The 19935-nt window shown below is 38.7% G+C and overlaps 1 non-coding gene across 1 annotated transcript; it reads left to right on the top strand.

Annotated features, from left to right (window-relative positions):
* The first annotated feature begins 1491 nt into the window (after positions 1-1491).
* On the top strand, positions 1492-1622 carry LOC118760430 (small nucleolar RNA SNORA77). Its single transcript, XR_004996784.2, has one exon. It is a non-coding gene; the product is annotated as a small nucleolar RNA SNORA77 (small nucleolar RNA).
* The last annotated feature ends 18313 nt before the right edge of the window (positions 1623-19935 follow it).

Genomic DNA, 19935 nt, shown 5'->3' with positions numbered 1-19935 from the left:
AACTTCAACCTGAATTTTTTTTCTGCTTCAGAAATCTATCTTCTGGGCTAAGGCATCTGGTACAGTAGTCAAGACCCCACTTAGGACGCCCACATCCTATATTGAAGGGTCTGGGTTCCAGTCCCTGTTCTGCTCTCTACTTCTGCTTACTGGGAGACAGCAGATGTCAGCTTAAGCAGTTGGATTCTTGAAAATTCAGATCAGAATCCTGGAGCTTGGCTAAATTTCCTTGGAAGTCTCCCAGCCCTAGCTGTGGAAGGCACTTGCAAGAATGAACCAGAGGATAGAACCTCTCTCTCCCTGTCCCTGTGTCCGTCTTGTAAATGAGTCAATAATTTTAAAAACATTTTATTTATTTACTTAAAACTCAGAGCTAAAGAGAAGGGGAGGGGAGGGAAAAGGAGGGAAGGGAAAAGCGGAAGGGAGGGGTGGAGAGGTATCTGATCTACTGGTTCACTCCCCCAAGAGCTGAAAGGCCAGAGCTGAATCGGGCTGAAGAACTTCAACTGGTTCGCCCATGTTGGTAGCAGGGGCCAAAACACTTGGACTTCCTACTGCTGCCTTGTCCAAGCCTTTGTCAAGGAACTGGAATTGGAAGTGAAACAGGCAGGACATGAACTGGCAATCATATAAAACAGGCAGTTGTTTTAACCACAATGCCAGGCCCCAATAAACAAATGTTTTAAAGAAAGAAATGTTCCTTCTGTGGGTAATATGTCTGATATTAAAAAAAATAAGAATTCCTGAAGGCAGCTGTACAATCTAAACATAAGACAAGAATATATAATTCATTAACAGCGGCTAGAGTGGAAAATGGTAGCAAAATTTTCCATTGTTTGCCTAATACAGCTCCTCCACCACCACTACATTTTAAATGATCTTTGTTTTAGTACTATTCTTAGTACTATTACCAAGTCTCAAAAAACAACTAAGGACGTCCTCTGGGCAGCTGCCTGGTGGAGGAGACGTTGATTTCTCTTATAAAGGATACGTAGTTTTCCCTTCTGCATCTTCTTAGCTAGCTTTGTAATAATGGCCTGGAAAATTCCATCTTCCCCTCACTCCTTGCTTTTGTTGGTATTGGGAGGGGTGCAGGTTCTTGTCCCTAGCAAGGATGAGACATAACTAAGTTAGAAGAGGAATAAGCTTTACTAGGCAAGTGTAAAGACACATTTAGAAGAAGTGCAGGGGGCTGGTGTTGTGGTATAGCATGTAAAACTGCTGCCTATGAAACCCATATCCCATCTGAGGTAGATTTGAGTCCCAGTTGCTCCTCTTCCAATCCAGCTCCCTGCTGAAAATGGCCCAAGTGCTCAAAACAGCCAAAATGGCTCAAGTGGGGGACCCAGAAGACGCTCTCAGCTCCTGGGACTAGACTGGCCCAGCTTTGGCTGTCACAGCCATTGGGGAGTGAACCAGTGAATAGAAGATTTTCATTCTCCTTTTCTCTCTGTCTTTCCAAAAATAAAAAAGGAAAAAAAAAAAAAGATCGCAGACTCACCCTGCACCTGGCTGTAGCCCCCCATGGGTACTTTTTCCATCTGCCAGAGCAACTTTCTGGGGTGCTGTGGCCACCTCAACCCAAGCTGTTGAGTGATGCAGCTGCCCTTGCGGACACAGTGGAGGGGGGTGGGGCAAAGTAAAGGAAAAAAGTGGTGTGGGCAGTGTGGGGAGGTGGGGAGATGTGGTAGTAGCTCAGCCCTGCTCTAGAATCAACTGCCATCCATGAAGGCATGGCAGGTGTTTGGGCATTGTTTTCCAGGAAACAGAAATGATTACCAGAAAGTTGGTGAGTGTCCAATTTCTAACATTTTTAGGAAATCTCAGAAGTGTCATAGCATCAGTAGCATGATGGTGGTTGGGGGTCATCCAAGAGGCCATAGGTCATCACAGGAATGCAATCAGCCACCATGTTGGATATTTTTGGCTGGTACTCGTTCTGGGCAGTGGCAATGCTACAGTACTGATTTCAGGTTGTCGGCCATGGGGGCAGGGTTTAGAGGCAACACTGGGGGCAGGGGATGACAGCTTACTTCCTCTCACTCTTTATCAGATCTCTATCTCTTGTCATACTACCTTTCTTTCTTCTTCCTTTCATTCATTCCTTCCGTTTCTTCTCTTTCTCATTCTCTCTTCTTTCTGCTCTCTTTCCTCCTTCTCTGCCTTCTGGCTCTCTTCAGTAATTTTATTTGTTTATATTTGCATATATATTTGCAATATAATTATATATTCTATTATGAAATATATATTTGCAATATATTATATATTTTATTGCATATATGTTATAATTGATTCTATGCTATTTACAATCATGTATTTCTTATATTTGCTTTATTTGAATGTTAAATTTATTAAAATAGTGTTAAATTATATTTATTCTATAATATATACATTACATTTATTGTATAGTATTTACATTGAACCATATGTATTATGTATCTTATATATATTTCTCTATATTATATTTGCATATATATTTTTATATGGACACATTTGCTTTCCTTTTTTTTCTTTTTGACACATTTGCTTTTAAGTTAAAGTAATTGGTAAGTTGCAAATTACTCTTGAGTTTGTGCTTTCCTGTGCCTTGGACTGAAGGCTATTCCAGGCACCCAGACTTTTCATTTAAGCATCCTGGCTGTGTCAGGTCCCTGCTCTGTGCAACACCCAGGGGTGGCGGGAGACTGCACCTCTCTTGGCAACCGCCCAGAGACTTACAGGGACTCTCAAATGTGCTGCTCCCCGGCTGCTGCAACCTTAAGCCTGTGGGACCAAAATGTCTGCCAAGGCACCTTTGGGGCTGAGACAGATAGAATGGGGAGATAAGTCAGAGGAAAAGGCTCAGATAACTCTATGCCACACTTGAGAGTACCCCAGAGGATGCCCCAGATAGGATTTCAGATAGCAGATCCCCCAAAGTGGAAATTTCCCAAAGCACTCCATTTACTCATGCCTGCTCGGTTCAAAGGCGCATTCCCCAGGGTACAGAGGAGCCCCCAGGACTTGGCTCAAAGACTGGATTTTACAGGCAGTCCACGTCCCTGCAAGTCAGCTTATGCTACTCACCAGAGCTCCCTCAAACCCAGAAGGCTTGCACGCTCCCATGAAAAACTGCTCCACAGTCCCCTCAATTAAGCAGCTGTAAAGTAACCTCAATCATCCCAACTGTAAAAAGGTTTTCTAATTACAAAGCTTTCATTTTATTTTGATTCTTATTTGAATGCCTGCATGGCCAGCACCTATTCCTTTTCCTATGTTACACTGTTAGCGTCTGGGATAGCTCTAATATGCAGGTGTTTTCAAAAGTTCATGTAAAGGTGAAACTAAAAGGTAACTTCATTCTGGTGCAGAAAACCAAAGGTTTTTTAAATTCATTCATAGTTTTCCTTGACATGTTTTCCATACATGTTTTGGAGACCTTTCATCTGTGTGTGTGTGTGTGTGTGTGTGTGTGTGTGTACACACAAATGGCCTAATGGATGATCACTGTGATATCTGTGACTTCTTTTTCTTATCTGCAGTTCTCATGAAATATTCCCCAAGTCGAAACATTGCTCACACTGCCTTTTGAAAATCCCTTTGAAAGCAGATTATCTCCTTCTTTAAAGCATGGCAACATTTTGGGTGTCCAGAAATAATGGTCAGACAAACTATTATTACAAGCAACAAGGACTATATCCCAACTGCCAAGGAGGCCACAGGGAATCGGATGCCCTAGGAGGAGTACTCTGAGGTCACCCACCCCCAACCGGAGCTTCTGCAGGGGATGGAAGAAGTCCAAACACTACCGTGCAGAAACCAACGTCATCGGAAAGACAACCAGAAGCCCTGAGCGGTCCGCAGAAACAGAAGAACAATAAACGTCCTTCGGGACCAGGGAGGAGAGCTTTCTCTGGTCTGAGCCTGGCTCCACCTCTGGACCCCCACTCTCCCTCACAATGACCATCGGGACCGCTCCGAAAACCTCTCATAGCAAACAAACAATCATACAAACTAAAAAAAACCTAAAATAAATAGACAAACAACAAAAAGTAGGGCTTGGAATCTGACAGGAAAGAGCTGGTGTGGATTGGCTCATGCCTCGCTGGGTGGGACACAAAGATTAGTCACTCCTCACCATCGTATTGAGGATTTTCCTGCACACCCCCCCAAAAAAAATGTTCTGCACCTTAATTGTCGACAAATGTCTTGTTAGAGTTACAAACCAGTCTAGATTATCCTAAAATCTGCCAAGATCAGCAAAATTATACTTCAACACAACAAATGGCTAAATACTAAAATGAAATAGACACGAGACAGCTGAATGGTACCTTATAGCCATTTTAAAGTATATAGCAACCGGTCCTGTATATAAACTAAAATTGAAATGTCAATGAGCTAATCATAGGTTGTGGTTAAGAACTTGCTTTTTTTTTTTTTTAACATACTGGTTACTCAAAACCATGTCAATTCCATAATGTTGCAAATTGCTGTTGATGTTATATTGGGACTCTTAATTGACTGGGATGATGTTCTACCAGCTCTAACTTCGGACCAGAAATGGTCTCCCCAAGAAACTGTTCAACCCATCTGGACAATAAGTAGCTGGACTCTATGCTTGGTATAAGTTTGCAAGGAAAGAATCTTGATTGAATTTGAACTGTAATACTGCATCAAAGTGGAGGAATCCCCCAGGGGAGAGGGGCGTGGGGAGGGGTGGGGGGATTCCCAGAGCCTATGAAACTGTCACATAATGCAAAATAATTAATAAAAAAAAGATACAGAGATAATGGTCAGGCCCATTGGCACATGCTTCCAAGGACAGATGGTTTTTCGATCACTTCTCTACCTTCCACTGTCACAGAAATAGGGGGCGAGGGAGGTCATGCTAACATTGAATGACATTTTCTTCATTTACTCATCAAACTTTTTCTCCGCATAGTCTACTAACAATGCTCAGACCACAGAACAGTATGCTATCTGGACAAAGCCAACTAGGAGACTCACAAAGCGCAACAGGCCCCCTTACTTGACTGTTCAGTGATAGGATTCCTTGGGGAAGGGACACAGGGTGTCTTGCAGCTGTCTGTTGCAGGGAAGATGCGCAGAACATAGTCAAGCCATGGTTGTAGGACCCCTGATATGATCAACAAACATCCACAGTCCCTCATGGAAAAACAGCCCAGTCATTGCAGATTATACGTCCATCTCTCTTCCTGTATAATTTAAGTTATCTCCAGGTATATGACTCATAATACCTAATTTGATGTAGATGCTTTATAAATCATTGTTAACACTGTATTAATGAGGGAGAAATGTCAAGAAATCGTCTTTGCAAGGTTTATTCTAATGTAATTAAAATATATACCTACGATTCGCATTTGCTTGAATTTGTGGATGTGAAACATGTACCTATCCCAGGCCAGCTCCTCAGTAATTCCATCTCTGGTCCTTGGAAAGGAGCAGTCATCACAAGGACCACAAAGGCCCTTTGCCCATGTAGGCCTATCAGAAAGTCTGCCAATGGAAGTCATCACAGACGAATGTGAAAACACACTTTCCTCCAGAAATTCCACAAAACAAAAGGATGTGTCAAGCAGGGATTCCTTTTTAGATTTTCACAAGTAATAAAATCAGGAAAACAGGAAACACCTCTCCTTCTAACTCTTAAGAATTAAGAGTTAACAATCAATCTAGAGTCCTTAGAGCTTGGAGGAATCTTCAGATGTCAAGCAATAAACAGGATATGTCAAAGCTGACACACTTCCAGGTACCAGAACATGGCCACATAGCAGATACAGTCAGCCTATCAGTCACATTGTACTAGGGGTTCTTGTGCTGTCCTGTGTGTTCACAGCCTCTGTACCCACCACCCTTAGTGCAAATCCTGTGAAAGGTGGTCCAACCATCAACATGTTTGAGAAACAAAGTATCCTTAAGTTGCCAAATTAGATAAACGACCTGGTGTCATATCATCATCCTCCCTAGATTAAAATGTGAGTATTACTTGAATACTATCCAATAATATTTACTAGCATTTTCCAGTGTTCAAACAGTCACTGTGGGCTACAGTTCTTTGTAAATATTTCTAAACTTAGTGTTTCTTATAGATTAATCAAACATTTCTGTTCAACTATAATAATGAATTTTACAAGTGTGAAATGTGCTGGGTACATTTTAGGAGTAATGTCTGATTTGGGGGAACTTGCAAGAATCCTGATATTTTTTTGCCTGGAGTCCCAGATACTGTTGCAGCCATTTGGGAAGTGAACCAACAAATGGAAAAGTTTTCCCTCTCTGTCTCTGCTTACCTCTGTTAATATGCCTTCCAAATGAAAACAAATAAATCTCAAAAAAAAAAAAAAAAAAAAAACTGAGGTTCGTAATACCAGCTTCCAGACATACTACATGTAGATAATCAAAACAGCTTGGGATTTGGTTCAAAAATAGGCCAATGCAACAGAATAGAAACTCCAAAAACTTATCCTCACAACTACAACCAATTAATTTGACAAATGAGCTAAAAAGTCTCTTTAACAAATGATGCTAGGAAAATTGAGTCTGTACATGCAGACATATCAAACAAGACCCTAGCTTAGACCTTATACAAAAACCAGCTCACAATGAATTAAAGATCTAAAAAAATCTGATACTATCCAATTATTAGAGGAAAAAATCAGAGTAACTCTTCAAGACAGTGGCACAGGCAAATAATTCGTGGAAAAGACCCAATAGTACAAACAATAAAAACAAAAAGGTATAAGAGGGATTATACCAACCTAAGAAACTTCTGCAAGGCAACACAGTCAACAAAATGAAGAGGCAACTGACAGAATGAGAGAAAATATTTACAATCTATACAAATGATAAAAAAATTAATAAACAGTATGCAGAAAGAGCTCAAGAGACCCCAACAATAACTAAACAAACAGTCCACTTAAGAAATGGATAAAGGACATCAACAGGCATTTCTCAAAGGATGAAATTTAAATGGCCACATACATGAAAGTATGCATCGGGGAAAAGCTTTAAAAAAATCCAGACACAATGAGGTTTCACCTCTCCCAAGTTAGAATGGCTGTCATCGAAAAATCAAACAATTAATGCCAAAGAGGATAAGAAGAAAAGGGAACTCAACTCCATTGCTGGTTGGAATGTAAAATGGCACAACTGTTATGAAAGACAGATCTGAAAATAGATCTTCCATATGACTCAGTCATTCCACTACTGAGAACTTATCCAGAGGAAATGAAAACAGCATATGAAAGAGTCTTCTATACCCCCTTGTTCACTACAACTCAAATCAGCATATCACCATAGCTAAGATGTGGAATAAACTCGGGTGTCCATCAAAAGATGACTGAATAAGGAAACTGTAGCATATATATATATACACATATACATACATACATACACACACACACACACTATGGAATACTACTCAGTTGTTTAAAAAAAGACTGAAATACTGTCTTCTGCAATAAAATGTTTACTATTATGCTTAGCAAAATAAGCTAGCACCACTAAGACAACTATTATATGGGGTTTTTTTTTCCTGATTTGAGGTAATTAATACAGAATACAAAAAAGGCAATGTGTATGAGTGAAATTGGCATTTTGAGATTTGATTACTGTTTACAGATCTTCACTACAGTCTTGAGGAACAGTGGTTTTTCTGCTACTAGTTTTTAAATGCTTTATTTAGTGGAGAGTTAAACTTGTGATTGTAAAATAGACTGGAAGCATGTCATTGTAAAAATTAAAAGAATATGTAAGAAAGGCAGGAAAAGGGAGGATCAGCACACGGGCGGGAAGGAGGGTCCAGTGGAAACTATCATTACACTCTTGAATTTGTTCACCCTATTTAAATAAGTAAAGAAATCTCAAAGAATGCAGAAGGAAAAACATGGATGGAAAAGCAGAATTATCATCTTGCCATTGCACATAGTGCCACCTCAAGTGCGTCTGGGAAGCAGGTGGAAACACTCATTGGACAACTTTGTTGTATTAGTGTGAAAATGAAATGAGGCATTGTTGCAGAAAGACAACAAACACCACAATGAGGGCTTTTTCTTTGCTTGTGTTTTCTTTCATGTTCTAATGTTGGCAAGGTAAGGAACCACGAGCAGACATCGTTACTGTCCCTGCAAGCCCTGACTGGAAGAATTAAATTTAGAAATGGAGGCTAGAAAACCAGTGATGAGGACAGGAAAGAAGAAACCTAATTTGTAAGTGATTGATTTAGTGTTGATTGACCCAAGCAATGGGCACAGCCAGAAGTTGTTGATTGTATGTAGTTAAGGTATGTACTGTAGAGTATGGTAGCAGCGTGCCATAAGCACCAATTGAGTGCATCTTCCGGTGACACTTCTGGTGTCACACGATGAAAGTGAAAACATGAGCAGTAGTCTAAAGACTTAATACAAAATAAGCTAGTATACCTTGCTACTTTTGATTTTGGTTTTATCTTAAATTACAGCATTTTCAGTATGCTGGGTGAAATAGAATATATTAATATGTATTTCATTTTCTGGTTCTCATGTGTGGCTTGTACTTGTGACTCATGTGACATTTTTATGTGACAATGCTTACACTGCATTGTGACTACTGACTCAGCGAGTCTCTGCATCTCACTTGACACATGTCTTCCTCTATGCCACATGGACCTACTCCCCCTGGATTTCCAGCTGCCTCTGGATTCCCTCTTGGCCAATTGTTCACTATCAGGAAGTAAAGTGTAAGTGATCCAAGGAGGTGGTTTATTACTTGCTAGGTTCTCTTGAGCACACCTTCTGCCTTATTGGAGCACAGTCCATGCTTTGACACGTAGTCATCTTAAATGCTCTTATGAAATCAAGTCCAGTAGATTAAAGCCAGAAGGATCCTTCACAATAATCTAACTCCACATCCACTTTTTAGGAAAGTTCAGAAAGCACACCGAAACTTTATTTTTTCTGCTATCCCACACTTTCTCTCCAGATGGGTTTAACTAACCTGAAGCTGTTTGGTTTTTTTTTTTTTTTCAAAGATAAACATGTGCGCAAAAGTGTGGGAGGAGACAGCAGGCTGATTGGAACACTGCTTTGCTGATGCTTGAGAGGTGAGTGAATTCACTCCATGCTGCCTGTGTTTCAAAAGATGAACAGGACAGAAGGTCCTCAGGAGTCAGTGTGCTTGGAGAGTGAAAATTGATTATGCAGAGAGTAGGAGATATTCAAGGCAAGAACGTGGGGGGAAATGGACAGGAAGTCAGCAGAGATGGTAAATAAAATGTTGCCTAAGCAGCAGAGAAGGTCTTGGCTCTGAATGCATCACCGTGAGTGGGTGTTCTAATAGAAAATGTTTTAAAAACGATACATGCAGGAATTAGTGGTCCTGTGCTCTCTCCCTTAGAAACAGCCGAGTCCTACGGCTGTTCGTAACGGCCAGAAGCCTTCATAAGTTTAGAAACAAGGGTACAAGACACTTCTGTGATGCACAAAAACTCAAATCAGTCATCTAGCTTAATTTTACAGTAAGAGGGAAAAGATTCATTTTCCCACTTCTATTTCAAAGGTCATACAAATTATAGTTAGCTATCTATCCTTTATTTGTTGTTTATATTGTCCAAAAGAAAACATTTTATTTTAAACTTGAGTCTTTTTAATTAGTAATTCCTGAAGAAACAATATTATATAGTTATTTTCATGTGCTAAATAAATCATAGCAGTTTTTACAATAATAAAAAGAGATGGAAGATAAATTGAATGAGGATATCTTAAGTTTCAAGGAGTATCTGCAATACTGTTTGAGAGGATTTAGGTTGAAATCCTCCCCCAAAACAGAGTATTGGCTTCGGTCACAGGGATCAATACCCCAGCTCTTGTTTGAGCAACTGGAAAACAAGTTTCCAAACCTTCAACAAGTGAGCCCAATCTTCCCTCCCCCTTGGTATAATTCTTGACTGACCACCACCTTCGCTCCCATTGTAAATCAGTGAAAAAGTAGGGGCAGCTTGCTTATGAACACTGATACTTCATCTTTTCTTCACAACAAGTAGTTTAGCCTGTAAAATCACTTCATAGATGTTGTCACTCTACATTTTGTTAGCTTGTTTAAATGATCACATTGCCAGAAAGTATAACAAAAAAAATATTATATGTTTAGAGCAATACAAACCCTTTCTAGAAAGCATACTGTCATTATTAGAAAAGTCAGTAACTTTCTGAAAATATTGCTTACATCTGTATACAAAGTAAACGACACATATTGAACAAGCAAATACTTCCCAGAGGGACTGACTAGGAGGAAACACTGGAGCTTTCCAGGTGCAGTAAATCCGTAAGTCCCTGAAGTCATGGACTGCCCCCTGAAGTGTTACAGTTCCTCAAGAAAATTTACACGCAGGCAAGGCACTAGGTATCCTTTCATGTAACTTGCACACCTTGTGAAATACTCTTCATTTGGATTTCTTAATTTTTTTAAAAATTTAGACATCACTCTTAGCTCTTAGGTAAGTAAAAGCAGGTGCTGAGCAAGATGAGTTCTGCTGCTTATCTCTCTATTAAATTATTAAGTATTGATAATGAATTACTTTCTGGATAGTGATTATAATTGATTTTGTTTTGTCTTAGATTTACTGGAGGAACTCAAAAAATCTATTGCTTTTCTCTTCTAAGAGTTCTTTTTTTGCATGCTATTTGCTTTTATTGCAAATCTTCACAATGAGTGATTTTGTATATTACATGGATTCATAAAACACAAGTTAAATCAAAATTTTGTTTAACTCCAATGTGGAATATAGTCAAAGATTGAAACTAAGCTATCTATGTAATCAGCATGGCATAGCAAACAATTAGTAAAATTTGTGAATAAAAATAATTGACATTTTGGGCCCGGCGGTGTGGCCTAGCGGCTAAAGTCCTTGCCTTGAAAGCCCCGGGATCCCATATGGGTGCCGGTGCTAATCCCGGCAGCTCCACTTCCCATCCAGCTCCCTGCTTGTGGCCTGGGAAAGCAGTCGAGGACGGCCCAAAGCTCTGGGACCCTGTACCCGCATGGGAGACCCGGAAGAGGTTCCTTGTCCCGGCATCAGATTGGCGCATACTGCCCGTTGCGGCTCACTTGGGGAGTGAAACATCAGATGGAAGATCTTCCTCTCTGTCTCTCCTCCTCTCTGTATATCTGGCTTTCCAATAATAATAAAAATCTTTAAAACAAATTAAAAAAAATTTAAAATAATTGACATTTTGTGTTAAATTGATCAATTAGGGTATCATTGGTGACATTAAAAAAACTCAATTTCTCATTATATTTTAGTGTAATTGTAATTACTAAATAATGTATGAAGGTCTGTTTAATGAAATATAACCTTAAATGATGTTGGTTTAATTTGACTAGCTTTTAATTAAAATAAACCAACATTGGCTTAACAACATTTGCTGCACTGCTTAGAAGAATAAATTTGAAGTGAGAGTAGAGCACGAATATGAAAACATGAATAATTTAAAGATAATGACTCAAGATCCATCTTACATGTATTTTTTTTCCTTAATGAAGCTAAAAAGGAACTTTTAATTGTTTGGTAGAATCATAGAGTAGGGTTTCTGCTCCCTCTCTCCTTATGCTACTATATTATACAGGGTTCGCTGGAAAAATCAAAGCAACAGAAGACTCATACTTGGTTAGATAAAAGAGAATCTCTTAAGAGTTTGGCTGGTGCAATCACTGCGGTGATGAAAAGCTCTACAACGGCTGTTAGCCAACTGGAGAGGCCATAACATCGCTCATCCCAGGAGGATGGAAATTGTAGGAGCAGGGTAGTCTCTAGTCCAAAGCAAAAGGTCTTAAGCCTTCACAGATTTGCTGGCCCAAGTTGCAGAGATGAACGTCTGAAGAACCCAGAGTCTGGATAACCCAGGGTGGCAACAGTGAAAAACATTCCCCACTTCAGAAGGAGTAACCAATTTGACCCTTCTGCTTTCCTGTTCCATTGAAGGTTCCACTCCAATGGGTAGTGCCCTAGCACATCAAAAGCATGGCTTCCCAGCTCAGATGACCTGTGTGTATCTTGTCTGGAAACTCCCACAGACACACCCAGAAATAATACTGCACCAATTCTGTAAGAATCCCTTGTCCAGTCAACCCATCACATGCTACTATGCCTAAATGTGGATTTCAATGTAGTCAACGTTAAGATAAGGTAATTGAACTACTGGTACTGAATAAAATTATAAAGTGGACCAACCAACTCCTGAATAAATCCTGAATCAACGATCTAGTATGTGAGGTTGAACAATCCAGGTAAATAAAAATGAGATTTTTAACCAGTAAGGGACAACCTGCTTTTTGCTAACATAATTTATATTATTTGATCCAAAAACCCTTTGCAAAAGTATTTATTGAAGTTGTACTGTGATTGAGACTGGGATATAACACTAAGTAATAGAGATGGGCTCTCTTCTCACTAAACAAACTTTCTAGCAGAAGGAGATAAGGAACAAGTAATTACATATGTAGTTTGTCTTATGATAACAAATTCTTCTAGCATAATCATAAATGTTAGAGGTATATTAAAAATATGTAACAATCATGACATTTTTCTGAGTGAGCAAGGAACTATAGGACAAGGATGCTACTATTTTACATAGGGTGGCCAAGGAGTCAACTCTGTTGAGATATATTTGAAAATAACTAAATGAACCAAGGGGAAATTATGTGGGTATCTATATACTTTTTTTTTATTCAAGAGGGAGAGAGAGAGAGAGACTCTGCTGGTTCACTGCCCCATAATGGTTGAGACTGGACTATGTCCAAGCTAGGATCTGGGAATACCTGGGGAGCAATGACTCAACCATTTGGGCCATCATCTGTTGGCTTTCAGGATGTACATTAGCAAGAAATTGGACTCAGAGGTATCAGGATCCCTATTCAAATACTCAGATATGAAATGGGAATGTCCCAAAAAGTGTCTCAATTGCTACACCAAACACCAGCCCCTAAGTCACTCAGTTTTCAGAAAGTTTTTATGCAGCAATATATAACCAGAACAGTAGTCTGTGTTATTAGAAGGACTAATTTCATTAACCACTCAGAGTAGATCTGAGAGAACCATCAGGCATAATTATATGACCACTGAGCATCATAAAATTATGAAAGGACAAGGTGATGTTATGTACAGGTGGAGTGTGTGTATCTGGAACCAGTCCTTTGAATTGTTAAGGAAATAGTAGAGCTGAGAATTTGCCAAGAGTGAGTTTTCTCCACCTGCCCCCCAAAGCACAGGGTGCTCATGGGTGTGGGTCGGACTTGGAGCATTTGGCACCACTTCTCTGATCAGAAGACCCATTCGAAATAAAAACACCACAATCAAAATATTTCTGTGTGCACACAAGATTAGCACATAGAAAGCAGATGTCTTTACTGGCTAACTCCACATTTTGTATTTCAGATAGAAATTAGATATCTGAGATGGAAACCAGATGTTTAACATTCCTTAAAGGACAAAATTGCAACTGCATTTTAAATAAGAGCCTACACTATATGGTTCTCATTGGTCTGGGGATAGAAAATACTAACAGAAATTGATGGCCATGTTTTGAACTGCTGTATGTCCTTCAGTTCTCAACACAGGACAGATAAAAATATCATGATATGATTTGGCTGTCAGTATCAAATATTTCAAGGGCAGGCATGCTTTACCATTTTTCTCAGTCCCCTCCAAGATGCTCTGAGCTCAACAGATGAATACAGTTGAGCTTTTTCTCACTTCTGAGAAGCAGTCTATAAACAGCACGTTAGTATCTAGTATTGATTTTGAAAAACACTATTTAGGCCCAGAGTAATAGTTCAGTGGCTAAAATCTTCTCCTTGCATGCGCCAGGTTCCTATTTGGGTGCCGGTTCTAATCCCGGATGCTCCACTTCCCTTCCAGCTCGCTGCTTGCAGCCTGGGAAAACAGTAAAAGGTGGCCCAAACCCTCTGGATCCTGCACCCATGTGGGAAGCCCAGAAGAAGCTCCTGGCTCCTGGTTTCAGATTGGCTCAGCTCCAGCCATTATGGCCAACTGGAGAGTGAGCCAGCAGATAGAAGATCTTTCTGTCTCTCGTTCTTTTTAAATATGCCTTTTCAATAGAAATAAATCAAATCGTAGGGAAAAAAAACATTATTCAAGAAGAAGACACACAAACAGAACAAGACTTTTTAATTATTCTTTGTAAAATTCACAAGGACAATGATGCTTAACAACTGAGTTTTTAAAGAATGCTCATTTATGGCACAAGCACTATGCTACAGAGGTAAATGTCACATAAATCCTACAAAATAGGTATTATTATAATTTACAGTTTTATTAGAGAGTGGGGGTTAGGAATTTTTAAATAGTTACGCAGGTTCAGCAGCAATGCCTTGTTCCTAAGTCTGCATAAAACACTATGCTGCAGGTGGCTGTAAGCAGGCAAGACCTGGCTACAAGACTGTGCAAGCTTTGGCCCTGAAGAAGGTGATTTTTATTTCCACTTAAAATTATGTTCCACTATTCAGAATAGAAAACATAGAATGTATTTGTAAGAATTGCTTATTGTCAACACCAGAAACTATGCAGATATTACTTTGGCTTTAGATTCCCATATTATTTCATACATAATTAATTATAGAAAATGGCTGTTGATCAAACACACAAAATAGTTGGCCCTCAGAATAGTGTTTAGCTGAACTATTATATTCTTGGAATAAATACGAGAAACAGAAATAGGAAAATCTTGAAAGACATCCGAACTCATTTAGGATCATCTGTGATTCTGGCATGTTCCTTCTCATTTATTTTGCCTCTAGGGTTTTCACAGTGTTGATGACATACCCATAAAAAGGGGGGAAATAGTCATGGTTGAAAATATGGATTTTATTTAAACATTTATGAAAATTATAATTTCAGTAACAAGTATGTCTTGGGTGTGTGCTTGTATGTGCAGTCAAAAGACATAAATTTATTTAATGTGAACATCGGTAAAGTTGGGTGTTTCCATTTAAAAGGGTGTTGAGATAACCTCTTCATTTTCCAACCAGAGTATCCTTGAAGCTACAGAGATCAATGAAAGCCTGTAACAATTCCAAAAATCAATGCAATTATCTAAGGCCAGCATTTGGAAGAAATGTCTAATGCTCAAGCTGATGGAACCACATAGAGAAAAACTGGATGGTGGCCCCCTGGTCCCCTGCTGGGTGATGCCCTGCATGCCTTTCTGTTTAGAAGATTGGAGGGAAGAAGTTTTTCCATTTTCTCTGAAGGACCTGAGGCAGTAAGGGAAAAAAGTGACAGCCTCCTGTACCGTTCTGCTTTCTGAGTTCCCAAAGGGATGCTCTCCCTTTATCAATCACACTGTAAATCCCATCAAAACTGTGGCTATCACAACTTAGTGGGATGAAGCTGCTCAGTGTGGTAGACGTGTGCTGACCTGGATGTGGAAAATTTTGCCTCTAGAACCCAGAGTCCTGGTGCTGGCAAGATGTTATGGAAGCATAGTGGGGAGGAGGGGTGCTACAGAGGGATCGGGAGGGGTTGTCTTTTGCTTCTTTCATTGAACACTTCAGCCTCTCCGAGAAACCAACAGGAAATGGAAGGAACAGATTTTTTTTCTAGTACTCTAAACACATCTCTGTTATGTTTAAAAGTACAACAATTTACAAGGGCTACAAAAACTAGAAAGAATGTCAATTTTCCTTTAATATTCATTCATTGAAGATACAAAGTTTTAAACAGTTCATTCACGACAAAACAGGAAGAAGAAAAAGTAAGGTTCTCCATAGTTTGACATGTTCTCACTAAAAGCACACAGCAAAGAACCACCATCCTCCCAAAGAACAAATCTAAAGAAGTAGCAAAGCTAGCTCCAAAGCTGTGTGTGCATAGAAACCAAGAAATATACATTGCCCTTCCACCAAGGGAAACAAATCGTAAGGAAGAACACTAAGAGGAGAAAAATGGTGGAAACATTTAGTTAAAATGTTAGGCCCCAAATTGATATTCAGTTTAAAGCTTTAAACACATGTAGCAGAAAGAAACCAAAAAAATGAGTAACGAAAGCAGATGAAAAGAGAAAATGGAGAATCCAAAGAAACCATAATGAAAGCAATAATAAACTAAAGTCATCAAAAAGCCAGAATGCTAAAAAACAGAGAATTTCAACATCAAGAGCTAAAAGTTTGAAACCTTAATAATATATAACAAACAAAAAAAAACTACAAAATGCCCTATTTGTATATAAGCATGGATTCAATCAAGAGTTAAATAGATGTTAAATATTATAACAAAACCTTCTAGCTAATGCAACTTAGAATACCTGAATATCTTACATTTTCCTTGATTTGTGGTAACTAGTATACAGAGAACAAAAGCTAATATAACATACATGAGTGAAATTGACATTTTGAAATTTGATGATTGTTTCTGGTACTTGTCTATATTCTGAAGGAACAGTGGTTTTTCTACTTACTACTTGTTGAATTGTTTATTCAGTGGAGGGTTATGCTGGTGATTATAAAGTAAGTTGAGAATATGTCATTGTAAAACTTAAAAATAAGGAAAGAACAAAGAGGGAGAGTGGGCATAAGTGAGTGATACGAGGAGAGCAGGAAGGGCAAGGAAACATTATGCTCTTAAAGCTAGATGTGACGTATATGAAAAATGTTCCAGTAGATAAATAAAAAAGAAAGCCAGAAAAGAAAAAAATTAGGAAAATAACTGGGTTTAATCCAGCAGTGCAAGGAAATTTTGACATCAGAAATTCTATCTATGCAACAAATCATGTTAAGAAATTAAAAGATTTGATTACTTCATCAAATACTTAAAACATAATAGTAAGTAAATCACAGATTGTTTTCTGTTTAGAAATAGGAATATTCTTAATTGAAAACATCTATGTATCTTAAAAAAGTATACCAAAATTGGAAAACTGTTAGCACATTACAGTTAAGATTATGATCAAAAGAAGAATGTTACTATAACTGCTATCACTGAACAAAGGATTTAAAATCTTTTCCAGTGGAAAAACAAATGATTTTTTCTTTTCCTAAACAAAAGAAATGAGATATACATTTTTAGAGATGTTATTGAAATACAAAACAATTAATACACATGATCATTAGCAAAACATTTAAATTATACTAAATATAGCCATGTTGGTGCATATAAAATCTATTTCAGCAACACAGACAGTAAGACACAGATTCTTGATAATGTAAGGGAAACTAAGATGCTACTTTAAATCACAATGAAAACTATAACGCATTCACCAAGATCTTTGAGCATTTTAATTTTCAAAATAAGAGAATGCCCTCCTCCATCTCCCAGGACTTCTAAACTACCCTGCCATGTTGGAGGCCAGGTGACACCAGAGCCACGAGTCACGGGAAGGGTCAGCCCTTGCCACACAGAACAGAGCAGGGAGCGTGGTTGGGTCATGTATTTTCCTCCCTGCTTCACTTGATCACCATATGTTGCTGTTTAGTGTGCTGTTGTCTACCATCACAGTACTAAGAAGTCTCCTGAGACTCAGCTAATACCTTTGGGTGTTCCTTTGGCCCGCAGACCATGGGGAACCTCCAGCTACAGTTAATAACTGGTTGCTTCACTATCTCTGCTTTCTTTTATCCTGTTCACTAGTCTACAAATAGTCCCTTCATTAAATACTTCTATTAAATCCATCGAGGGTGTCATTTGTTTCCTGCCAAGATTCTGACTAATAAACTATAAGTAAGAATGCTAGGTAACACAACAGGAGTAAAACAGAAAATCCTTAACTGTGCACACAGATTGTGCTTTCTTATTTGTTTAAAATTCACTTACTGGAAAGGCAGGCTGACCCTCGGAGAGAGCAATATCTTCTGTCTGCTGATTTACTCTCTCAAATAACTGCGATAATAGCCAGGCCTGAGCCAGGTGCTCCACCCTAGTCTTCCACATGAGCAACAGGGAACCAAGCACTTGGACAATCAACTGCGGTTTCCCAAGTGCATTAGCAGGGAGCTGGATTGAAAATGGAACAAATCTGTGCCCCAATATAGATGCTGGCTTCATAAGCAACAGCTTCATTTATTGTACCACAATGGCAGCATGAAAATATGGTATTTTCTTTTGGAGTCATCTTCTAACATTGGGGTAGATGATTCAGAGCCTAAATTAAGAAAGTGGATTTGTTTTTCTAAAACGTGAAGTAAGATACGATTTTGCCCATCAAAAATGCAGCTTTCTTCTCAGAAATTTTTCTTTCAGTCAAGTGAATACCTCATTTTGACAGTTATTTTCCTTAAGCAGCATCAAAAGGGTAAATAGCTTAGAAAACAATCAGAAAACAAAATGTAAAGTTCCTTTGTAGAATATTTTGAAACAAGTGCTTCCAACAATGTTTCCAATTACTGTCAAGCAAGAATTCTGTTGAATTCCTTTAGCTGTTTTCCTTTGCTTTATTTTCTTCATTTTGGGTTTTCAAAAATGAATAATTTAGAGAGCTGAAATTATCACCTATAAATTTTATCATTCCCCTTTTAAAAACTTATGCTATATGGGCAACTTAGAGGCATTTCTGCTAGGTATCCTAATTCAGGATCAGTATTCTCAATTTCTTAACAAATCCTTGAAAAGAAATACGAACAGCTATGAGCCAAGTTTTCTTGAAGCTTGTGAAATAAATCATGTTTTATGTGTAGGAAAATCATCCAAGCCTGCTGCTCTCAATGGCATGTGTCATATTTAGGAATGGGGTTTGGCCACTTCTTAAAATACTCCCAAACCCGTTCTTCTGCTCTCAGCCCTGCCACCAACCTGGCCAGCCTTCGCATTCCCCCTCCTCAAAAAAAATATCCTACCTATATCATTGCCTAATAAATGGTATGCTGTAATATGGCCTGACAGCTTAGAAAAAGTATGCAATAGATTGGAGGGTCTATATTTATGACATATTTGGTAGAAATTTACTGTGTCCCCTTTAGGTAAAAGGTTCTTCTTGGTCATGAAATGGACAGAAAAAGTCTCTAGGTCATGGGTGAGTCTTATTTTGTTAAGGAAATAGTTTCATGAGTCTTTTTCAGTGGAGGCAGTAAGTTGGTGATTAGTTTTTAAGACTATCGGAGCAAAGTTCTTGCATATTTCAAAATGTCTAACTTCAGAGGTATTGTCTTCATCTTCATTTCTTAAAAGATGTCTTCCTTTAGAAAGTCGGAAACAGAAAAAAAGAGTGAGAAAGAATTTACCATCTGTTCCTTCACTCCCCCAAAATGGCAGCAGCCGGGGCTGAGCAAGGCTTAATGCAGGAGGCAGGAACTCCATGCAGTTCTGCACATGGATGGCAGAGACCAGCACTTTAGGCCATAAGCCATTGATTTTTCAGGGACATTAGCAGGAAGTATATCAGAAGCGTAAAAGTGTTGAACTGACCCTCTAAGGTAGAATGTTGATTTTGCAAGTGGTAGCTTAACTCACTGTGTCACAATGCCAGCCCCTATACAGATTTCAGCTTCGTGGAAGACTTTGATGATTTGGATCACGGTTACTGCACAGAGCCAGAAACTTTTTCCTTTTAAAAGGGTGTCAATTCTTCAGTGACAGATTGGTCATCCATGTTATTTTACTTCATGCTGTTGTTTAACTTTCTATTTTTTCTTCCTGTTGTTGATTTTGTTTTATGACTTTTCATTTAAGGGGATTTACAGTAACTATACAATAGAGAACTCCCAATGAAACTTAGATATATCTTGACCATAGAATGCTGAACTCTCTGCCATTGTCGATACCTATAATGTCAGGATACAATAAAATAGCAGAATGATGATTTATAACTGTTTATGAAGCACTATGCTATTGTAATGATACAGGGGAAATAAATTGGGAGGTTGAGAATTTTGGGAGGGGAGGAAAGGAAATCCCAGAGCCTATATGGAAATGTATCATAAAATAATAAATACATTTTTTAAAAAGATATAAAA

The sequence above is a fragment of the Ochotona princeps genome, chromosome 30 (genome assembly GCF_030435755.1).
Source record: "Ochotona princeps isolate mOchPri1 chromosome 30, mOchPri1.hap1, whole genome shotgun sequence".
Lineage (NCBI taxonomy): Eukaryota > Metazoa > Chordata > Mammalia > Lagomorpha > Ochotonidae > Ochotona > Ochotona princeps.
Note: the sequence above shows the minus strand (reverse complement) of the source record. Positions and strands in the feature narration are given on the sequence as shown.